General features: G+C 55.1%; 1 pseudogene; it reads right to left on the reverse strand.

Moving 5' to 3' along the window:
• Window positions 1-277: 277 nt before the first annotated feature.
• LOC130034078 (hyaluronan mediated motility receptor-like) lies at window positions 278-12,894 on the reverse strand (annotated as a pseudogene).
• Window positions 12,895-20,532: the final 7,638 nt, after the last annotated feature.

The following is a 20,532-nucleotide window of genomic DNA, read 5'->3' on the forward strand; positions in this document are numbered from 1 at the left end:
AGCAGCCAGGTGTCACTGCCCGGACTTCCCCAGGCACTGCACACCGCCACTTTCCATACTATTTTAGCTTTGTTTGGGGCCATACCCATGTTCAGGGCGCACGCCTGGATCTGCCGGGGGTCACTCCTGGCGGGACTTGAGGACTATATCAGAGAGTCAGGAATCAAACCCAGTCGGCTGTGTGCAAGGCGAGACTATGCAAGACTACCCACTGTGCAAGAGCTGTGTGCCCGTCTTTTGGTCCCTCTTGCAGAATCGTGGGATTAACTGGCCAGCATCATGGGCCAGCGGCAAGCAGGTGGAGGTTCACACGTTCGCTCTCTGGTCCTGGCTGCTGCAGGCCAGTGAGGTGGAACTGGAACCAGCAGTCCTCGGCTGCCAGTTCAGACGATCAGACAGTGAACCCATTTCAGCTGCTGGGGATAGTCCCAGGCAAGTCCCAGCACTGGGCTGGGGCCTCAGGCAGCGAGAATGAAGTGAGAGTTCCAGCTCACACTCACGGACACAGCTCACCATCTCAGGCTCGCAAGCCCCTGAGAACCACAGCTCCCTGAGCACAGGCAGAGGAGCCCACGGTGTGAGAAGACTGTCACATAGCGGTCATCCGTGGGGATGTAGGGGATCTGGGAGGACCGCCCCAGTGCACAGTCTGAGGGTCTGAGGGCACACTACATGGACCACAGCTGAACTCGAACGCAGAGCACGTGCCCCGGCTCAGCTCACCGCCCACCCGCCTGCTCTGAGAACCACTGTGCAGGGCCAGCCCAGTCCTCTGTGTGTGCGCAGAGCTCCAGAGAGCCGGGCTGGGAGGCAGGTGCTGAGGCCCAGAGAACGGGAAGGGGCCCGCAGAGGCCCTGGCGAGGCCCCTCTGAGGTGAACAGGCCCGGCCCTGGTTCAAGGCACCACAGTTCGCACTCCCTCACGCACCACTGTTTACTCTCTGCCGCTCAGCCCAGGGCGAGAGTGTTAGGAAAAACCATTAATGAAGACTGGGCCTATTCTGGGAACTGGCGCCGTCAATTAGCTGGAGTGTGGGGTGCCAAGGGGAAGCCCTGGGGCTTAATAAAGCCAGAAAACTATCAATTACAGTCACCCTGAAGAGCCAGCATTAACCCTGGCAAGGCAGGCGCGCTCCCTTATGGCAGCCTGCGAGCAGGGGGCCTTACGGTTGCAGAAGGCGTCCAGCTCCGACCACTGGCCTTGGTCACAGAGTGCAGAATCGGGCCGGCCGGGCACCTTCACAAAGCCCGGGTTGCACCTGTAGACCATTTCGGCTCTCTCGGGGAAACTGCTCAGTCCCTGCAGGTCGGGTAGCGCGTTGGGCACCTCCGGGGGGAGGCCGCAGTCACCTGGGGAGCGAAGGGCAGAGCTAAAGGTCATCGGGCCCCAGGCAGGCGCCTAGGGGGGCTGCAAGGCCAAGGTCTTCAGGCCGGCCGGCCAGGCAGGTCTGGACGCGGGGGAGTCCTGTGCGCGCAGGGCACAGCTGGAGCCAGGTGTGGGGCTGGCCCGGGCGGGCTCAGCGCAGTGGCCCTGGCCCTTCTGAGCGGGGCCACGTCTCACAGGGGCGCGGAAGGGCCGATCCCCGCCCTTCTGTTCCCGTTCCGAGGGGTCAGCTGTGGCCGTGAGCGGTCAGCAGGCGCTGAGGGCCCCCGAGGGCGACAGCGGGGCCCCCGGGCTCCCCAGCGCCGGACACGTCCTCCCGTCCTCCAGCCACGAAAGCCGGACAGGTCCATGGCACGGGCGCGGGCACCGCGGCCTGGGGAGCGCTGCCCTGGCAAGGAAGGACGACTCGTGCCTGGGACCCCTTTCCGGACCCCCGCCCCGCGCCCGTCCTCCTGCCCTGCCGAGCCTCCACCCTGCGGCTGCCTCCGACCCCAGCTTGCCCGCGCCCCCCAGCTTGTCTCCCCACCCCCGCAGCCAAACCCCTCTCCTCGAGGCCCCAGCAACAACGGCAGCAGCAGGACCGGCGCAGTGGGGTGCATCGCAGGGCAGTGGGAGCAGGCTGGCCCGAGCAACGGACGGCAGTGCTGACTCACAAGGGCCGGTCGGGGTCCCCGGGCCTGGGGCCAGGTGGGCTGGGAACTCAGGTACTTGTTCTTTTGTTTATTTAGCACCAGCGGTTCTCAGCGGCTGCTCCCAGCTCAGTGCTCAGGGGTCACTCGCGCCGGTGGTCAGGGGCTCAAGCAGTGCTGGGACAGAGCCCAGGAACACAGGCCCCTTGAACTATCTCTCCCGCCCAAGAACTCGGCACTCCGGAAGGTGCAGACGAAGATGATTCACTGAAACTGCAGGTCAGAGAGAGCACTTGCTCGCACAGCAGAGCTCACTGTTTCCGCAGGACCAAAAGCTTTTCTGCTCACTGGCCGGGGACCCAGAGCTCCGCGCGGGGCTCCGGACTGCTCCTCAGCAAGTGCTCAGCTCTGGCATTCACACCAAGCGCTCGCTCAGGTGGGAAGGAGGAGGGTATCCAGAAGGCCAGGTGGGTCTGAGGGGTGGACATCTGGCCAGGCACCAGCTCCCGGAAGGGGCGGGGCCTTTCCGGGAACGTCCCTTATCTGCCTGGCAGAGCCAGGGCTGGGCGGGCAGGGCCTCTTCCCGGCACACGGCTGCGCTGCCGGCTCGGAGCGTCTGGGGCCTCGCAGGGGGACCTAACTCCACTCAGGGGAGCACACGCAGAATCTCGAGAGCTTGGTTTTTAGTTGGGGGCCATGCCTGGCAGTGGTGGGGCGCACTCCCGACTGCGCTGGGGGATCACTGCGGGCAGGCCCAGGGGCCACGAGCAGTGGGGGGCGGGCCCTGGTCCCACTCACCAGGCCAGCACGGTCCCCGCCACGTGTGTCTGCAGCCAGCCCGGCAGGTGTCCCCGTGACTCAGGCCTCTCCCTGGCCTCCTCTCAGCCCCCCTCCGGGCACCGGGGTCAGCCTGGGCCGGGCTCCTCCCTCCCAGCGCTGAGGCCTCTCTGCGCCCCAGGCGCCAGGCACCGAGGCGCTGAAAGCCCTGGGTACCACCCAGCTCCCGTTCCTCTCTCTTCCTGGCTCATCTGGGTGTCCCACAAACCGAGTCCCACCCTGCCGTGGGCGGTGGGAAACGCCTTGTCGGAGGCACCACGAGGCCCGCGGGGGGTCTGGTCTTCTGGGGGTGGGGGGTCTGCCCAGAGCGGGGGTGCGCTCCAGCCGCTCAGAGGCCGAGGCAGCCGCAGCTCGAGGGCTTCGCTTTATTCCTGGTCCCCGCGCCCCTGTTGGCTGGGACGGTGATGTCTGCTGAGCCTCCGCTTGTCTCCTGTTCTGTCCCCGACTCTCACTGGGTTGTTCTTGGCGGACAGACCATTCGCCTTCACGTGCCACCGCCCAGCACTGGAGTCCCCCTGCATTTGCTCTGTTCTCACTAAGCCTCTTCACTGTCCTGGCAATAATTGGCACCTGTGTGATGTCACGGTCACCCGATAAGGTGAGCAGACAGGGAACACAGTGGCCGAGCCCAGGTTTGAACCAGGTTCCAGCCTCACCAGGTCAGCTCCTGCCTGCCGCTTGCTCAGCTGAGTGGCTGTGTGGTTGGGGCTGAAAGCTCCCCGGAACGTCCTCCTGCTCCTGCGGCACCAGCGAGGTGTCTCAGAGGCAGAGAGCAGCCTCAGGCACTGTGGAGACCACAGCCCACGGCTGGCCCTCGGGGGGTGCAGGCCGTGATCACCCCGGGAACAGATTTCAAGGTTCCCAAGTCTGGATCAGACTGTGCATCTGGCACTGCTCAGAGAAAAATCGGAGCGCTGTCACCTGAGTGTGGGTGATTCTTGCTGGGCCTCTTGCCACTCGCGCTGGTCACTGACCCCACACTGGGCAAGGGTCACCCTGAGGGCCGGGCTCTAAGGGGCTGAGGGTTGGGCACTCGCTCCCAGTTCTCTGTCAGGGCCAGCAGCCACCAGTCTGCTCAGTCACTGCTGGTGGCATGCTGCGATGTCGCGCTGAGCTGAGACCTTCCTGGCTCCAGGGCGTCCATGTCTACCTTGCCAGTCAGCTCCAGTGCAGCTGGACAGACCCAGAGGCAGCACCCAAAGCGCATGGCTGCGAGGGTGTGCTGCGTGCTCCTGGCATCTGAGCACACCCAGGTCATCTCTATGCTGTGCTGGCCCCCTGGGTCGTGACCAGCTCTTCTTCAGGACACCTCCTAGGTGAAAATGACATTTTGTTGCCTTAATAGGGTTTCGAAGTTCAACTGTTTCATCCCCACAAAAGAAGGGTTATTTTTAAACCGACTTCTCAAAAGCTGTTGCTCCTCCAAAGATGTTCATTTGCAAAAGTAGCCCACGGAGGTAATTCCCGGCCATAAAAGCAGAGTTCAAGCTGCAAGATATTGCACTTATATAAAATGAACATTAGAAGGTGCTCAACTCTTCACGGATACTTGTTTAAATTTCTTTGCTGACAAGCTCAGATTGCTGAGCTGGAGACAGAACTCAGTGGGCTGAGAGCATGGAGAGAGCAGGGGAGAGCCTGGTTCAATCCCCAGCACTGCCTGGTCCCCAGAGCACTGCTAGGAGTCACCCTTGATCACTGAGCTGGGAGTATCCCTGCAGATCATCAGGTGTGGGCCCCCATCCCACAAAAAGACAAACAATAAAACATACTGCAAAGTATTATATACACCAATATATTTGCAACAGAATATGAAATACTCTATGTAAATTGCTAATTGTTTGAGAAAAGTGAACATGATAAATTTTGCCTATAATCTGATTTTGTATTAGCATAAAAATAAATTTATAGTGGAAAGAAGTTGAAACAAACCAAATTTTATTTGTCTGGGGAGGTTAGCTTAGTGGTTTTTCCTTCCTTGCTTTTATCTCCAGTGTTGAGTATGTATTGGTATTAAATCTAATATCTTTAACTTTAAAAGAAACCTTATTAGCTGAATTATGACCATGAGAGTGAAGTATTTAATTATTCTGGTTTGCAGTTTGTTTGAATCTCGTGATTTGAATGTACATTTTAAAACCCTGGTTTTTGTGTGTTCAGTAAGTGTGTGGGTGCACGCATGTGTCTGATGGCCACGAGCTGCTCCCCACTCCGGCCTGCTACTGCCCTGCCTGTGGACACATGAAGGAGGGAACAGGCCACCGGGCTGCTTGGTGACCAGCCACAGTTTATTCCCATCTTCGTCCCCATTCCAGACTCACACTCCTCCGGTGCCAGTCTCACACACTGCCCCCAATTCCAGTCTCTTTCTGCCCCTACCTCCCTCTCCCTGGGCCCTGACTCACAAATGTTGTTCTAGAGACCATTCCCTGGAGTTGGGGGTCGAAACTGCACATAGGTGAGGTATCACAATTGACATATATAAAGTTCTTCCTTCTGGGGAAGCTTGGAGGACAAAATCGCATCCTGGTAGGAGATCCACCCAAGGGCGGGATTTCATTTGGGGCGTATAACTTTCCTTTCCTTGGTCCAGATCCATTTAAACTGTCATGTTAAATTTACTTCTTAACGATATTTCCATTCATTTTGTATGGACGCAGTAAGAGATATATTAAGCTTACAGTGTGGTTCTAATGGGGACATGTCACTCTAGGTCCCAGACCACAGTCCTCAGGCCAGATTAGTCCTTCCTAGCCCCATCCGGGTTCTTATCTGGTTATTTCTCTTTGAGTCATGACAGAGTTTGTCCACGACTGTGCTCTTATTTCGAGTTCTGTGACACTTGGCCTGACCCGTTGCAATGCCAGGGTTAGATTATGGCTTGCCCTGGGTCCTCTCAAGTGCCCCGTAGGGGTTCTCCTTTTGGAGCGCTAGGAACTAAGGGCAACTGAGGCTTAAGTCAAGTGAATATGACAGATGCCGAGGAGTAAATATCATTCAGAATCAACTAGCTCTCAAGTAACAAGAGCACAGCATTAAATGTCTTCCTGTGTCTACAAAAAGGACGTTGCTCTAAAGTAAACAGCAAAGGACATAAAGGAAGGGAAAAAAGCAATATTTCACTTGCAAATAAAAAAATCCAGAATCCTCTGGGAAATCTGACTCAGTCTCAGGGAAAATGAGTGATTAACAGGTAGGGGAAGCAGAGCACCAGGGAGTAGTTGAAGACGAAAGCCAAGGCACTGGGAGTGCTTTGGGAGCACTGTGATGGGTGTTACACAGTGAACCTAAACCCCCTGTGGCATGGGGGAGAAAGGAAGGAGAGAGGATGAATGAATGTTAAACCTAAAATGTTTAGAATTATAATCCAAAGGTTCTGATATCTGGAAAATGTAAATGTAGAGACAGAAAGTAGATTATTAATGGCCTAAGGCTGAGCGGGGACAGGAATTAACCACAAATGGGCAAAAGGGAATTTTTGGAGGTGGCAGAAATCTTATAAAATTAGTGTAGTGATGGTACAATGCCAGAAAGTATTGAATGGCAGTTACAACCATTGAAATCTACGGTGTATAAATCATGCTTCAATCACTCTATCTCTTCTAAACAATCAAACATCTGACACCGGTTCTCAGGGCCGGGTGGGTAACGGGCCGTGGAACGCGCGATTTGACCGAGCAGGGTCCTGACTTCATTGCTTGGCACTACAAAAGCAAAATCAAACCAGCGTCTCTTCTTGAACTTCGTGCATTTCAGTTCCGTTTCACCCATATCCATTTGCCCCACTCTAGCTTGAAGGTTAAACCAGGCCTCTCTCAACACTGGGGGATCCTGGTCCGGGGTGTTTTTTTCAAGGACTCTTCTCCTGAGACCTGGTTCTCCAACACATTGTCCCCCCTGAAGCTGCCAAACCTGCTGCCCACCTCTCTCCTCCTGCCATTACCACCCCCCACCCCCGGATGAATCCCTGTCTTGGGCGGCAGGCGGCGCCTTCACTCTCTGAGGCTGGGGGTGCTTGCTCTGCCTCAGAGGGATGTGCTGCGTCTGGTCCAGTGTCCTTCCTCTCTGACCTCCGCCACTCTACTCGTTACGCGCCGAGGTCACTGTTTTGCACCCATGCCAGCACCAACTGTGGAGCTCACTCCTGCGCTCTGACAGCTGTGACTCATTTCCCTGAAATGTGCGCGTTCGTGTCTACATCATCTCTTATTCTTCAAGGGCATAATGTGCCATCTTCATATCTCTGTCTTTCATCCATTTGTCACCGGCCTAGAATCTGTCACTCATCCACCCACATGTCCAGCCATCAAAATGCATGTTTGCTGCATTACCATTTCAGGGGATGCTAATATTCACCTACATAGCACAGTCTTTGTCAGTAAAATATGGTTAACATCTAATGAAGAAGAGCCTGGATGTCAGTATTAACGGAGAAATAGTAAGGTGAAATATTTTCTTGGTGTACTTGGTTTCTGGGCTGGAGTGATAGCACAGCGGGTAGGGTGCTTGCCTTGCACACAGCCGACTCGGGTCAGCCCCTGTTCGATTCCCCCGCCCCTCTCGGAGAGCCAGGCAAGCTACCGAGAGTATCCGACCCGCATGGCAAAGCCTGGCAAGCTAGCCGTGATGTATTTGATATGCCAAAAACAGTAATAGGTCTCACAATGGAGACGTTACTGGTACCCACTTGAGCAAATCGATGAACAACGGGAGGAGAGTGCTACGGTGCTACTTGAGCGATAGCACAGCGGTAGGGCGTTTGCCTTGCACGCAGCCAAAGCATCCACGTAAGGCAAATTCCAAATGGGTTACAAAGACTCTTAACCCATTTCCTGAACTGCAACCAAGTCAAGGAATCCATCCCAAGATTAGCAAAAGGGGCCACTGGGGCCCGCCCTATGGCTAGGCCTGAGCCTGCAGGGACAGGAAAGTAGACAGATGGACAGCTGACGTCACGGTCACTGTTAGGGCAGGCCCTCGTCAGAAATCCCAACAGCAGAGTTGCTGAGAGACAGAGAGAGAGAGAGAGCAAAAGAGAGGGAGGGGGAGAGAGAGGCAGAGAGAAAGAGAGGACAGAGAGGAGAGAGAGGGAGCGAGGATGAGAGAGAGAGGAGAGAGGGGAGAGAGACGGAGAGAAAGACAGAGAGAGAGAGAGAGAGAGAGAGAGAGCACACCCAGAAGCAGGTTTATTCTCACTCACACAAGGCACAGCACTTCGTCTTGAGTCCTAGAAACCAAGTACACCAAGAAAATATTTCACCCGGCTCTCTCTTTCCCCGTTAATTACTGCGGGTTCACAAGCCCAAGAGACTTGGAACCCCAAGCACTGGCAAGGCAAGCAATATAGACTCTTCTCTGGGCCATACAACAGTTTCTCAAATCAAAGTGGGGCACATCTTGTCCTCACGTGTGTCCGCTATACTTCAGTCTAATCTCAGGCACGGCGGATGCGGGGAACAGTCCCACTTCCCAAGTCTTATCTCTCTGCACTCCTGTAAGAGAAACTCCTGCACAGGCTTTTTTTTTTTTTTTCACCAGGCCTGCAACTTCTGCACAGCGCTTTTCTTCACCAGACCTCCCGTCTTAGTGTTATCTGCAGTGAAATATCTGTTGTAATGAGACGGCAGCCTTAGGTGCTGACTTGAGCCTGAGGGGAGGCCGGATGATTTTTAAACGACTGCACTTTTGTCTCGTGGCTTCAAAACTGCCTCCGAGTCGCTGCAAATCACCCTGTACCTAACGGACTGCCCAGACACAGGCCTGAGCACTGCAGTGCTGAGTCCTGCCCTCCAGCCCAGCACTGGGCTCTGGACATGCTGCTGAGATGGATGGTGGCGTTGGGCGCAGCTGAGCACTGGGGCTCACAGGAGGGCAGCTGGGAGGCCAGCAGGAGGCGGCGGCCCCCGGGGCACCCTCAGCTGGCGCAGCCCCAGAGCTGAGGCCTTAATGAACTTCTTGGAACTTGCCTTTGTTACTCTCGTTGCCCAGCAACTCCGGCTGGCTCAGGAGAGGGTCCCCTCTGGGAGCCGCTGCTCAAGGTTAAGCTTGACCCCCCACTGCACGCACCCCACACGTGGAAGACTCGCAGGCGGGCCGCCCTGCGGAGGGCAGCCCCCTCCGCTCCGCACGCCAGCTCTGGTGGGGTCCCAGGCTCTGCAGACTTCAGGGGCTCCCGGTTGCTTCCAAAGAGATCAGGACTAGGGGGAATGTGCTGCGGGTGAGATCTATTTATTCCCGTCCCTCTGGGCCGGTCCCTTTGCAGCGCTTCCCTGGGCTGTGCCGAAAGGCTCGCCCAGCCCAGATGCGCCCACCTGGGGGCCAGCAGAGCCCCCGCTGCCCGGCAGTGGAGGGCAGAGCTGCGGCGGAGCCCTGGACTCTGCAGCTGAGGGGGGCTCCACTGCCCGCCTTGCCCCAGCTCCCTGGTCCAGAGAGCTGCCTCCAGGGCGCGCAGATTGCTGAGGGAGAGGGGCTCTGCCCAGGGCCCTGTGGGGACCGGCTCTGCCCAGGGCCCGGGCAGGTTGCAGAGCCAGGACTGAGCCCCAGCTGCCCTGAGCAGCCCTGGTCCATCGGGCCTGGCCGCTCCTGACAGGTGAGATTCCCGCATCCACCTGTGTCTGGGCGGGGCGGAACATTGGCAGGAGGTGGCGCTTCCCTGGGGAGGGCATCGCGCTGGGAGGCGGAGCCCAGCTGAGTAGCCAGCGTCCTGACTCAGAGGGACTCCCAGTGCTGCAGGGGCAGGGCAGGGCAGGGCAGGGAGACCGGAGGAGACCATTCCCAGGACTGCCAGAACTAGCCAGCACTGTTGTGGGTCCTGCGGGCAGGGATGAAGCATTTTCTCCCGGGGTTGAGCCTGTGCTGCAGTCCTGGTGCCCAGGCAACCCTCTGCCTGGCCCTCTGAGTTGCTCCTCCTCCCTTGGTGAGAGGGACGGGATCCAAGTCCCCTGCAGAGACACTGAGTCAGGGCTCAGCCTCCCGGAGCTCCCCAGCTCCGCTCCACAGCCCCAAGCCCCTCCTGACTTCAGCCAACAAGACCCCCCTCTCCTGGGCCCTGCTGGGGCGGCCTCCTGCGTGCCGAGGCTGAGGCTTTTCCTTTCTGTCCCAGAACCCTATTTTGTTAAAGCAAAATTTTGTTATGATTCAAGAACAAAGAGCTGGAGTGATAGCACAGTGGTAGGGCGTTTGCCTTGCATGCAGCCAACCCGGCTGACCCAGGTTCGATTCCTCCGCGCCTCTCGGAGAGCCCGGCAAGCTACCGAGAGTATCTCGCCCGAGTGGCAAAGCCTGGCAAGCTCCCCGCGATATTCGATATGCCGAACACAGTAGCAACAAGTCTCACGATGGAGACGTTACTGGGCCCGATCGAACAAATTGATGAACAACAGGAGGACAAAGGACCAAAGGGAAGGAGGGCAAAGGCAAAAAATTAACCTTAAAGGAAGCATTACTGCAACTTCCTATGACTCAAGTTGAATAATTTGGGCAAGTAACAACTTAGTGTGCGGTTTTATTTCATATTAAATGACTATTAATCAAACACCAGAATATAGGCAAAAGACAGGAATGTATAAGATTTTCTAAAGAAGTTAAAGTAATTTCTCTGATTTTTAGCATGTTTAAGAGTTAAAAGCAAAAGTTTATTATAAATTCAGTTTCTGTAGCCTGACCCCAGATTTTAACTTGGGGGTTGGGGGTTGGGACCCTCCAAATCACTCACCAACTCAGTGAATGGGATAAGGTCAGCTGGAGATCAGTGTGGAGTCCCTGCCCAAGTCTCCAGCTCAGAGTGGACTCCGGGCAGTGGGTAGGGCAGAACTGATCTGACTGGGAGAATCAGAGCAGAGGCCAGAACGAAACATGGAGTTTTAGTCCCATTTAACAAGTTCAGATCAGCAAGTGTCTCCAGCATCAACTGGGGGGGGTGGGGGGAACCAAACCACAAAACCCAAATCCAAACTCAGGAATTATCATCTTCAACAAACGTTTTCAGAATAGGGGGATAGAAAGGAGACTGATTTTTTTCTTTTCATTTTTTGGTTTTGGACCATACCCAGCAGTGCTCAGGGTTCATTCCTGGCTCTGTGCTAAAGGATTACTGTCGGCAGGCTCGTGGGGTGCCAGGGTGCATATGGGGGGACGCTCTGGGGTGCTGGGATCAGACTCAAGTCGCCTGCAACAAGACAAACGCCCTACTTACGCACTCTCTCTCCAAACCTGAGACTCACAGTCACGGTCCTCCCGTTGTTCATCGATTTGCTCGAGCGGGCCCAGTAACGTCTCCATAGTGAGACTTGTTGTTACTGTGTCTGGCATATCGAATACGCCACGGGGAGCCTGCCAGGCTTTGCCGTTCGGGCGAGATACGCTCGGTAGGTTGCCAGGCTCTCTGAGAGGGGTGGAGGAATCGAACTCAGGTCGGCCATGTTGGCTGCGTGCAAGGCAAACGCCCTACCTGCTGTGCTATCGCTCCAGCCCAACCCTGAGACTAATTTTTTTTAACTTGTTTTTTGGTTTTGGGACAGATTCAGAGGTTCTTCGGGGCTAGGAGTACCTAGCTCAGTGCTCGAGGGGCACCGCTGCCTGTTCTCAGACCAGGTGGTGCTGGGCATCAAACGCTGGGCCTCTGGCATGAAGAGCATGTGCTCAGGCCAGTCGCCTCTGACGCATGAGTCTGGGTTGTAATGGAAGTCAGGTTTACCAATAAGGGTCAATTAGTAAGTGAAGCACAAGAAGATAAAGGCGAAGATGAAGGAAGTAGAAGAGGAAGAGAAAGGTTGGAAGGCACAGTGGCAAATGTGGGACTTCCTCTCCTAGACTCCAGGACAGGAAGCTTATATGATGCACAACATGACAGCATCAACTGCGACAAAGCACAACGAATAGTAATAAGAATAAAATCTTCTTCGACAAGGGTTTTTGGAGTTTCATTTGCATGATCCTGGAAAATCCACGGGAGCTCAGATGCAGTTTGCATTGGCTTCTTTTAAGGGGATCTTCAGGGCAAAATTTCCTTCCTCATGACTGAAAGCCTTGGAGGGATCAAACCGTTGATGCCCAGAACTTTATCCAATTCTTCCTGAAGGTGTGCCTCACTTTTGTTGTTGTTGTTGTTTTTAACAAGCCGAGAGCTGACTTTTGACAACTCCAATTTGAGCGGGCTGCTTTATCTTTCAGTTTCACAACATGCTTGATTTTTTTTTTTTTTTTGCTTTAGATTCTGGTGTTCCAGTAATTTAGTGTATGAATCTCTTAGTTGATTAAGTTGTTCCTGAGCTTCACCGTGTTCATTCAACAGAGCCTGTTTTTCTGCTTCAAACACATCCAGTTGTGCCTGAAAAGGTTCTGTTTTTATTAAACGGCTCTTCACAAAGGAGTCGCCACTCATCCATTTCCTCAGTTCATTCTGCTTTGAGGCTTCCTTTTCCAGATCTCCTCTCCACACCTCCCAGCTGTTTCTGCAAGTCCTCCGCTTGCTGCTTGAGTTGGTTCCGCAAACCCGTCACTTCTTTAAGGAAGAGGCTTCAGTTCGCTTGATCTCTGCCTCCTGAAGGGCGGGTTGGTTCTGCAGCTCTAGAACCCCTGGCGTACTCTTCATTTGCCTTCTTGGTGGTCACTATCTCATGCCGAACATCCTCTGTGGTCTTCTCAGATGTAGCTACTTTCTCCTGCAGTGCTGCGTCTTCTGGCTACAGATCGTTGATCTCACTCGCCTTGATGCTTGAGAGCTTTGGAACCGGCCTCCATGCTGTGCCCCTGGTTTGGCAGCCCCAGCTCTTAACTTCCTCTTCCAGCTGCCCGAGCAGCTTTCCTGCCTGCTCTTCCTTTCCTTGTAACATTTCCAGCCCTTCCAGGGCTTTCTTCAGCTCCTCTTCGAAGAGGCTCCTCTCCTCAGTCATGTCCTCTTGAAAAGCACACAGCTTCTGCTGAAGACTCCATGGAAATGAGTTTCCCCTCCGGCCGGCCACATCCCCATGGGGTTCTCCCGGCTTCTTTGGGTGACCCGCGGCTTCATCTCCTTGCCCTCCTGCTTAGCCATCAAGTTCCTCATCTTTGCATCTCTCTGCTGGACAACCTTCAGCAACTCCAGGCTTGTAGTTCCTTACTCCACGTACTGTTTTCTGAAAACTCAGTCTTGGTTATGGAAGCTCTTGGTCGCTGGGATTCCATCTGGAGTAGGCAGGAAGGGTGCACCTGCTCCATCTGGGGTGTCCCGGTGGAACTGGCTTGATAAGGGGCCTGGAGAGACCTCCAGCTCTGTGGTGTCTTCCGGGACTCACTGCTGTGTCTCTGGACCAGGGCTGTTGGCGCACTAAGATGGCACCCGGAGGCACATTGTGGGTGTGACAGCCAGGCTGACAAGCGGTGGGAAGCCGGGGAGGGACAGGCCAGCACCGCTGCCACCATGAGGCTTGGAGACTTAGTCCTGGAACCCACATACCTGGGCCTTGCTTGTGGAAGCTCTTGGTCGCCGGGGTTCCATCTGGAGCAGGCAGGGAGGGTGCACCTGCTCCATCTGGGGTGTCCCGGTGGAACTGGCTTGATAAGGGGCCTGGAGAGACCTCCGGCTCTGTGGTGTCTTCCGGAACTCGCTGCTGTGTCTCTGGACCAGGGCTGTTGGTGCGCTAAGATGGCTCCCGGGGGCACGTTGTGGGGGTGACGGCCAGGCTGATGAGCGGGAGGGGAGCCGGGAAGGGACAGCCCGGCACCTCTGCCACCGTGTGGCATGGAGATTTGATCCTGAAGCCTGCGTGTCTGGGCCTGGCTTGTGGAAGCTGCGAGTTGCTGGGTTTCCTTCGAAGTAGGCGGGGAGCCTGCACCTGCTCCGTCCGGGGTGCCCCGGTGAAATTGGCTTGGTATGGGGCCCAGAGAGATCTCTTCTGGGACTCACTGCTGTGTCTCTGGCTTTTGATCTCTTGCGAGATTTATTTATAGGCCTCTGAAGCAAGGCCAGTACTAGAGTTTACAGAGTTTACAGGGTGGTGTTGGAGTTAGTTCGTGGGGGTGACTGCCAGTGCTTCCACGTGTATGGGGAGTGGGGGGAGGTGGCCCAATCCAACTCCATGAAAACTTGGAGATTTCGGTCACAAAGCGCCCATACCCAGATTTTCCGCAGATTCTATCTTGGTGAGGTACGTCCTGAGACAGTGGAGTCAGGCCTGGGGTACGGTGGCGATTTTGGATTGTAGAAGCAAGTGGCTGCTGGGGGCTCTGTTTGGGCAGGCACAGCCAACCCGCCCCCCTCCGATTTACTCCAGTTCAGTCATGTGCGGGTCTGAGATTAACTGTGGCTTTGGATCTCTTTCGAGACTTATCTATGGGTCTCTGAAATAAGGCCAATAAATGACCTTGGATAGCTGAGCCGGAGGTGGTTTGTGGGCATGGCTCCCACGTTCCTAACTTTTGGCCGTTTAATTTCTTGTTAAACTTGGTCCCAAGTTGTTGGGGTCTGGCCAAAGGCACAGCGGCACTTTTTGGGGTGTCAGGAAGCCTGAAGGCACCATCAGGCTCAGGCTGCTGATGCAGTTGCCCGCAGGTACAGGTTGACCTGTTGGTGGCACCATACCCCTGAGAACCCGACTTCTAGAAGCTTCTTGGAAGCGCTCTTGAGACGGGGCGTGATGAGTAGGTGATGCTGCCTGCCCCCCCGTCCTCTCAGACCAGGCCGAGTCTCAGGAGACCAGGTGAGTGAGACTCTGCACCGCTCTGCCCGCAGTGACTGGCCAGGGGTGGGTTTGCCCAGGGCTTGTCCCTCAGCCCCGGGAGGAAGATGTCCTTGCCTTGGGGCAGCAGAGCCCCGCGCCCTTCAAGCACCCCTGACCCGTGGGAGCCCGGAGCTCCGTATCCAGCTTCCAGCGGCGCATCCACATTTCCTCCGACCTCCTGCACACCAGACGAAGCCTGACCCCGAGCCAGCAGGATTGATTCCAAGCAGAGGGTCAGCGGGGTTCAGGGCAGCATCACTGTACACCAGCCCAGCCTCCCTGTTCCTGCCGGCCCCTTAGGCCCACGGCCTCCAGGCTCAGGCTGAGCGAGCAAGGCCTCCAGGGACCGTCCCTGGCAGGAAGTCTCTGAGCAGGTGATGGTCCCCCACTCCAAGGCCTGCTTCCCTGGGTGGGGCCAGAGCACACCAAGCAGAAGAGGCAGCCCCAGCACAGAGGAGGCCAGAGAGTACCTGGAGGCCCCCGGCCGGGAGACAGTCCCATCCCTGATCCCAGGCCGGGAGACAGTTCCACCACAGACCCTGTGCCAGGAGACAGTCCCACCCCTGATGCCGTGCCGAAGACAGTCCCACCACCGACCCCGTGCTGGAGACATTCCCACTCCCGACCCTAGCTGGGAGACAGTCCCACCCTCAACACAGGGCCGGGAGACAGTCATACCCCCAACCCCAGGCCAGGAGACAGTCCCACCAAAGACCCTGTGCTGGGAGACAGTCCCACCCCCGACCCCGTGCAGGGAGACAGTCTCATCGCAGACCCTGTCCTACAGACCCTCTGCCGGGGAGATGTTCTCCTTGCAGACCCCTGGCTAACAGGCTGCAGTGCCTTGCACTAGCCCGGGACAGCTCCCTCGAGGGTGGGCGCAGCGGCACTCGTAAGCCTTAGTTTCCCTCTTCCCAAGCCCCCCCACCCCCCACCCAGGCTTTCCCCTGAAGGACTGTCCTGCTTCTCTCTGCCACCCACCCTTGGCCCTTGGTGGAGTTCAGGTCCAAAGTGTGGCCACAAACCTGTTTTCAGCACAGCAAAGCAAAGGACTAGGGGGTACAGTGCCACCAGCAGGTCAATCTGTACCTGTGAGGTGAGTGCATCAGCAGCCTCATGGTGCCTTCAGACTTCCAGATACCCCAAAATTGCTGCTGTGCCTTTGGCCAGACCCCAAAAACTTGGGGCAAAGAATACCAAGAAAGTAAACAGCCAAAAGTTAGGTATGTGAGAGACACACCCACAAACCACCTCCAGCTCAGCTGTATAATTGGAGGCAAGGCCTCTCTGGTTCCTGATCAAACTGCTTAACAGCCATGATCCCAGAGACTCAGAAACAAATCTCAAAAACCAATGGCTTTTGGCAGAAATACGTCCGGTCCGGTAGCAGTAGGCTTCTGGTGCAGGGCCATCCCAGGTGGGAATAGGTTTTGTGCCTTGACCTGTTCCCCCTGGCGGCCTCCTCCAGAGGCCACTGGACAGTCAAGTTTGGGCCTTCAGTGACGAGACACACAGGGCCTCATGGGATGGGGGTGGAGCCAGCCCTTTCCTCCCCATCCCAACAAGACCCCAAGTCGCAGCCCACAAATGGCCTCTCTGGCTCCTGATCAAGCTGCTTAATGGCCATGATCCCAGAGACTCCGGAACAAATCTCGGAACCCAGCAGGTTTTGGCAGAAATCCCTTAAGATTTAACTGTTAAAATTTCAGAATTCCAAAAATCACACAGCCACTTCCGTGGCCACGCAACATAAGTTATTTATAACCAGCAATAGAAAATAAATTGTCCACTGTTGCTTTATCAGCAGATCTGAGTGTTGAGGTAAAATCCCAAATGATAATGGTGGGTGTGGTGTCAAAATATTGAATGTGGTCAAAGTAGAGAGAGAGTCATGTGGAAATCATCTGCCCCACAGATGGGGGAGGGTGTGGGATGGGGGTATACTGGGGTGTTTAGGGGTGGAGAATGGGTGCTGGTGAAGGGACGGGTGTTTCACTGTATGACTTAAACCCGAAAGCTTTATAACTGCTCTCACGGTGATTCAATAAATAAAAGTATAAAAATGGGGAAAAAATAAACTCCTTGACATCTACACAATGGAGTACTATGTAGCTCTTAGAAAAGATGAAGTCATGAAATTTACATACAAGTGGTACAATATGGAAAGTATCATGCTAAGCGAAATGAGTCAGAAAGAGAGGGATAGACATAGAAAGATTGCATTCATCTGGGGGATATAAAGTAACAAAGTATGAGATTAATACCCAAGAATAGCTGAGATCAGCACCAGGAGGATTACTCCATAACTTAGAGGCCAGCCGGGTATCCTAGAGGAAAGGGCTATTCAGATAGAGAAGGGAGCACCAAATAAAGGATGTTTGGAGGATCCTCCCAGGAGGGGAGATGCATGTCGAAAGTAGACTATGGACTGAACATGTTTGCCACTCAATGCCTATTTTGCAGACCACAACACCCAAAAGGAGAGAGAGAACACAGGGGATTTCCCTGCCACAGAGACGGGGGGATGGGGGGATGGGGGTGGGAGGGATATTATCCATGGTGGTGGAAAATGGGCACTGGTGGAGGGATGGGTATCTGATCATTGTATAATTGAAACCAAAGCACAAAAAATTGTAAATCTACAACTTTAAAAAAAATAAAATAAAATAAAGGGGAAAAAAAAAAATAAACTCCTTGAGTGCCCAAGTACTAAAGATAAAATATACAGACACCTTGGAAAAAAGGGGGGGCCTAGGGCTTCTCACAAAGGTCTCTGAGCACCTGCTCTGGGGAGATACAGGAGACTGAGCCCCAAGACCCGATGCCGCGGCTCTCGCTCTTCCAGCTCCACTGCTGCCCGCAGCCCTCCCGCCCGGGCGCCCACTCTCCTCACACCCCTGCCGGGGCCCGTGCTCCTCGGCTCTCCGGGTGTTCTGTGTGCCATCACCCTGCGCCGTGTGAGCCAGTGGCCTGCCCTGAGAGGTTCGGGTCCCCCTGGGTCCAAAGGAAACGGGCAACGAGGAAGCAGAGGAAAGTCACCGCGTTTGACCGACTACGAGTCCGGAGTGTCCCGGGATCAAGGCAAGGCCGGCAGCTTCGCTCCCTTCCGGAGAAATGCTGACCTTGGGGGAGAGGTTAGGTGAGGGGCCCTGGGCAGGGGCCAGTGGGGCAGTTGTGAGGCGACCATTCCAGGTCCCCTTAGCCCGGTCCCCGGACAGGAGACACCCCCATCCGTGTGGACCAGGCTCCGCGCCCAGGGCCGGCCTGAGGGTGACCTCCTCCCCCTCAGACTCCCTCCGCTCGGACATCCCACCCGGGGAGGGGGTGGGGGGACACATCCTGCACTGGGCTGCAGAGTCTGCCTCAGCTTCCCTTGGACCAGATGTCCTGGTGGAAGTGGGGGGTAGAGGGGAGGGGTACAAGGTAACCGAGGTAACATAGCGGGTCACCTGCAAACCTGTACAGAGTTGCAGGAAGGAGCATGTCTTCACAATTCAGATTAGGCCCAAGAGGCTCGAATGCGAGTGGAAGAAATCTCTAAAATCCTTCACATGTGGTCCAAAATTAGAGTGAAAAGAAAGAACAGAACACAGACGAGCAGCAACAGCCATTAAAACACGCGCGCAAACAAACAAAGCCCTGCAGAGATCAGTGGTAATAATAGCAAGTTGCAAGGTGACCCTGGACAAGTGCTGCCTCTAACGCCCTGTTCCTGCGTGCACTTGTCTCCCCCCGCCCCCTTCTCATTCCTGATGACCGAGAGGCCACGGGCTTCGGTTGGGGCACGAACACCCCGAGATCACACACTTTTGTTGTCACAACAGTGCCACTGCGATAAAACTGGGACATGGGTGGTGCTGGGGATGGCATGCAGGACCTTCAGGCTGCAAGGCGGGACTTTCCATCAGAATCATCCTCAGCCTTTACATCAAAAGCGTACTTTTCGTTGAAAGTTCGGGTGGACTAATGCCAGGTGTTTTATTTGCGAATCTGAAAGCATTAGCAAAGTATTTGGAGCCTGGCAATGCTTCTGTGGGGGTCTACGCTACGCTCATAAGAAAACGTTCCACTGCTTGCCTTGCCTGCCACTGACCTGGGTTCCATCCTCGGCATCCTATCTGGTCCCCCGAGCCACCACCAGGAGTTATTCCTGAGTGGAGAGCCAGGGGTTATCCCTGAGTACTGCTGGGTGTGGCCCCAAACACCAAAAATAAACAAAACAGTTGGGACTGAAGCAATAGGACAGTAGGTAGGGCCCTTGGCGTGCATGCGACTGACCTGGGTTCAATCCCTTGTCTTCCATATGGTCCCCCAAGTACCACCAAGAGTGATTCCCAGCTATAGAGCCAGGAGTAAGCCCTGAGCATAGCCAGGTGTGACCCCCCAAACAAACAAAAATAGAAGTCCTTTTGACATGAGTTTCTATACAATATGATGCCCGACTAACAAGTTAGTGTTTAAAATGATTTTCACAGGGGCTGGAGCGATAGCACCGCGGGTAGGGCGTTTGCCTTGCACGCGGCTGACCCAGGTTTGATTTCCAGCTTCCCATATGGTCCCCCAGGCATGTCCAGAAGTAATTCCTGAGTTCAGAGTCAGCAGTAAATCCTGCACATCACCCGGTAGGGTCCAGAACTGTCTCACAGTGGGGAGAGCATTTGCCTTGCGGATGGCCGACCATACAGTCCCCTGAGCACTGTTAGGAGTAATTCCTGAGTGCGGAGCCAGGAATAACCCCTGAGCATCTTTCGGTGTGACCCAAAAAGCAAAAACAAACAAGCAAGCAAAACATTTTCACAGAGCTCAGCTTCAGCACCAGCTAAGATTACATCTGTTACCCTTTTAAAAAAAAAGTAAATAAAAAGTATTGGACCAGGGTGGGACAGGTAGCACGGACAGGGGCTAAGGTGCCGGCCTTGCACGTGCTGACCCTGGTTCGATCCCTGGCGCTGCATACAGTCAGGCATCCCTCCCTCCGCCAGGAGTGATCCCTGAGCAGACCCTGAGCACCACTGCCTGAGGCCCCAAACTCCCCCCCAGCCCCAGGTAGAAAGACCCACGTCATCTGCTCCTCAACTGACCAATGCTTGAGCATCTTCACCATTATGGGAAACACTAAGAGTTCGCATTTAGAGATTTGTAAGAATGCACAAGAGGTGGACTGATCATCAGAGCAGACACATCAGCACCGCTGTGACAAAGACAGTTGGAAATAGTCACTCTGGGGGGTAAGAACCGCACGGTCAGAGTAGGGAAAGGAACAGAGATGATAGACCCTCTGTATTGCAAACCACAGAATGAGAGAGAGAGAGAGAGAGAGAGAGAGAGAGAGAGAGGGACAGGGAGAGGGAGAGGGAGAGGGAGAGGGAGAGGGAGAGGGAGAGGGAGAGGGAGAGGGAGAGGGAGAGACGGGGAAGGGGAGGGGGAGAGAGAGAGGGAGAGAGAGAAAGAGATAGAGGGACGGGGAGAGAGAGGGAGAGAGAAAGAGAGAGAGGGAGAAGGGATAGAGAGAGAAAGAGAGAGAGGGAGGGAGGAGAGAGAGGGAGAGAAAGAGAAAGAGAGAGGGAGAGGAAGAGAGAGATGGAAAGTGCCTGCCATCGAGGCAGGGCCCTGGGAGTTGTGGGGTGCAGTGGAAGGGAACCTGGGGACATTGGTGGCGGGAAATATTCACTGCTGGAGCGCAGGTGTTGGAACATTGTATGGCTGAAACCTGATCACCTACAGCTTTGCGACTGTGTAGCTCACAGTGACTCAATGAGAAAGAAATTTTATAAAACCCCACCTATCTGCTTAGTTCTCCAGAAAAAAAAAACCATTGAGCCTTGGGCTAGAGCACACGAGAAACCAGGTGTGGGCAAGTTCGATTTTCCAAAGCAAGCTGGTTCCTTTTCTAAGGCAAGGAAGGAAACACCTGGAAGAACCACCTGCATTCTGCGTCCCCAGCAAACGGCCCTTTCACTCCCATCACGTCACAGAACAGGGAC

Source organism: Sorex fumeus, unplaced genomic scaffold, assembly GCF_029834395.1.
Source record: "Sorex fumeus unplaced genomic scaffold, SorFum_2.1 ptg000006l, whole genome shotgun sequence".
In the NCBI taxonomy this organism is placed as follows: Eukaryota; Metazoa; Chordata; class Mammalia; order Eulipotyphla; family Soricidae; genus Sorex; species Sorex fumeus.